This window comes from Bison bison, unplaced genomic scaffold, assembly GCF_000754665.1.
Source record: "Bison bison bison isolate TAMUID 2011002044 unplaced genomic scaffold, Bison_UMD1.0 scf7180017864289, whole genome shotgun sequence".
In the NCBI taxonomy this organism is placed as follows: Eukaryota; Metazoa; Chordata; class Mammalia; order Artiodactyla; family Bovidae; genus Bison; species Bison bison.
The window spans coordinates 11,308,050-11,311,604 of NW_011494861.1; positions in this window are offsets into that span (position 1 = coordinate 11,308,050).

Genomic DNA, 3,555 nt, shown 5'->3' on the forward strand with positions numbered 1-3,555 from the left:
GCAGTGCTTTGGCATGAACACAGCCAGAGGAGAGGCTCCAGGGCTGGAGTGGCTGCCTTTTGGACCCAGGGCAGGCACTGCATACAGCTCTGCTCCACGGCTGTCACTCTGCTGGTGCTTCTGGGGCATGGCCAGGCTCTTCCAGCCTGAGCATTTGTGTCCACACCATAGGCCAAGGAAGGAGCCAGGCAGGTTCAAGTCCTGGGGGAGGATGTGAGGCTGGACACACAGGGGTGGACACAGTGCACACATACGTGTGCGCCCCTCAAACCCTGCCTGTGAATGGCTGTGCTCCCCGCCACCCAGGGGAGCACGCAGGCTGGTGAGGGTGACAGAGGGACAAGGCATAGGGCAGAGGGAGGCCTCACTCCCCTGGCCTGGCCATGCCCACTGGACTTGCTGCAAGAACACTGGAACCTGGGGGATAGGGAGGCAGAGAATGTTCCTCTCTAGGACTGAGTTTTGGAGAAAGCCTCTGAAGAGCTGAGGCTTCCCTGATAGCTCAGTTGGTAAAGAATCTGCCTGTAATGCAGGAGACCCTGGTTCGATTCCTGGGTCAGAAAGATCTGCTGGAGAAGGGATAGGCTACCCACTCCAGTATTCTTCGGCTTTCCTTGTGGCTCAGCTGGTAAAGAATCTGCCTGCAGGGCAGGAGACCTGGATTTGATCCCTGAGTTGGGAAGATCCCATGGAGAAGGCAAAGGCTACCCACTCCAGTATTCTGGCCTGGAGAATTCTATGGACTGTATAGTCCATGGGGTTGCAAAGAGTTGGACATGACAGTAACTTTCACTTTCCTGAAGGGCAGTGGAGTTGCAGCCCCCAGGATGGGGTGAAGCAGTCCAGACTTGGGACTGGAGGTAGCCTGAGGGTGGGCCCTGGAGGTTGACAGCCCCGCTGCCTGGCTAGGCACCCAGACGCCCTGTTGAATCTTCCTGGCGCTGACCTCAGCCCCACAGAGCGCTGCTGGGCCAGCGTTTGCATGAGGAGGCTGAGCTGTGGTGTCGGGCCCCTCACCTGAGGGTCAGTTGAGCAGTGGGCCTGGGGCTGGAGTTAACCTCTGCGGAGACTTGGCCCCTCACAGAGGTTGGAGTTCTCTGTGTGGGGTGTGGGGCAGCCTGTGTGTATTTCAAGGACCCCTTCTGACTGAGTAGGGAGGGAAGCACTGGAGACCCCAGTGGGGTAGGACCAGGCCTACAGCCCCTTCATTTCAGCTGTGGCAGTGACAGGACTGTCAGGACCTCTTGAGGACAAGAGAAGGGGAGACAACACTTGGTTGTGGGGGGGAGTTGTGCCATTTCCTTAGGAGCCTCTTTGCAATGGCCAAGACCCAAGATCAGGGTGAACCGGGTCACTGGCATGAATCATTCATGTGCCATGTGGAGTGTAGGTGGACCCAGTGAATTTGGGAAAGTAGGACAGGGATCACCCTGTGACCTGATTCCCCACACCCTCGCCCACGTGGGCTGCCACGTGGGCTGGCCTTGCCCTAGGGTAGATGGTCTGCAGTGTGCGGTAGGGAACTGATTCAGCCTGGCTTCCTGCTGAGTGAACCTGGCCTCCCTCTGGGCCCTCTGTGGGTGGAGGAAGCCCCAGAGACTACCACAACTGGGGCTCTGGCCTGGAGTCCCCAAGGGCTTGGGACACCAAAGCCGTCACATGAATGGGGAGGGGGTGCATCACCCCATGGTTCTCTGGAACTCAGGCCTGGGCTTCCCCATGAACCCTGCCAAGAGGAGCCTGTTCACTTTGTGTTGGTTTTGTTACTGTGTATTTACAGTTGAATTCTTATTTCTTAATTTTATGGGGCAGGTAGGACTGTATGTCAGAGAAGGCAATGGCACCCCACTCCAGTACTCTTGCCTGGAAAATCCCATGGACGGAGGAGCCTGGTAGGCTGCAGTCCATGGGGTCGCTAAGAGTAGGACACAACTGAGTGTCTTCACTTTCACTTTTCACTTTAATGCATTGGAGAAGGAAATGGCAACCCACTCCAGTGTTCTTGCCTGGAGAATCCCGGGGACGGGGGGGCCTTGTGGGCTGCCGTCTATGGGGTCGCACATGAGTCGGACACGACTGAAGTGACTTAGCAGCAGCAGCAGGACTGTATGTGGCGCAGCCTTGAATTCTCAGCTTCTGCTCACCCAACTCACTTCGCCTACCCTGAGCCTGTCCCAGAGGCACCAACCTCACCACCTCTGCATGCTGGCCTCAGCCTCTGCCTCCTCCTAGTGTCATCATGGCAGTGTAAATGGCCTTAAAACTTATATTTCCTTTGTTGTTCAGCTTTTTGGTCTTGTTTTGCTTTTTCTTTTGCAAGTTTTTCTATGTGTCACTGACTAAGCCCCAAACATGCTGACAGAACTTGAAAACTCTCAGTCCAGTCCAGCTCCTCAAGTGCCTTCTTCAGATGGAACCGCCCTCCTGAGCCCTGTCTGGGCTGCCCTGTGTCCTCAGTGGCACCAGTAAGGTCTCCCTGGGATACCCTTGGCCTCATAAGCTGGAGCCTCTGTTTCTGGAATGCTGCGTGTTCCAGTTTTATTCCAGTGGTTTATTTCCTTTTCTTCATGGAGCACATCCTAGAGTAGCTTACCAAGAGTAGGTGTCTGAGAGACAGTTGGCAGATTAAGAATTATGTTTTTAAACAATAATTGATGTAGGTGTGATTCCTTCTACTACAGACAGAGTGCTAGGTTCTTCACAGGACTATCTAATTTCACAACAAATCTATAATGAGCTTTGTTTGATAAGGGAGGACCCTTAAGTACACAGATGAACTTGCCCACAGTCACATGACTGAGAAGCCATGAATCAGCTCAAACTTATTTTTTAAAAAGTGAATCACAGAAAAAGCAAGAGAGTTGCAGAAAAACATCTGCGTCATTGACAATGCTAAAGCCTTTGACTGTGTGGACCACCACAAACTATGGAAAATTCTTAAAGAGATGGGAATACCAAACCACCTTACTTGTCTCCTGAGACGCCTGTGTGCAGGTCAAGAAGCAACAGTTAGAACCAGACATGGAACAACGGACTGGTTCAAAATTGGGAAGGCAGTACGTCAGGGCTGTATATTATCATCCTGCTTATTTAGCTTATATGCAGAGTACATCATGCAAAATGCTGGGCTGGATGAAGCACAAGCTGGAATCAAGATTGCTGGGAGAAATACCAATAACCTCAGATATGCAGATGACACCACCCTATGCCAGAAAGAGAAGAACCAAAGAGCCTCTTAATGAAAGTGAAAGAGGAGAGTGAAAAAGTTGGCTTAAAACAACATTCAAAAAACTAAGATCATGGCATCCGGTCCCATTACTTCATGGCAAATAGATGGGGAAACAATGGAAACAGTTACAGACTTTATTTTTTTGGACTCCAAATCACTGCAGATGGTGACTGCAGCCAAGAAGTTAAAAGACACTTGCTCCTTGAAAGAAAAGCTATGACCAACCTAGACAGCATATTAAAAAGCAGAGACATTACTTTGCCAACAAAGGTCCATCCAGTCAAAGCTATGGTTTTTCCAGTAGTCGTGTGGATGTGAGAGTTGGA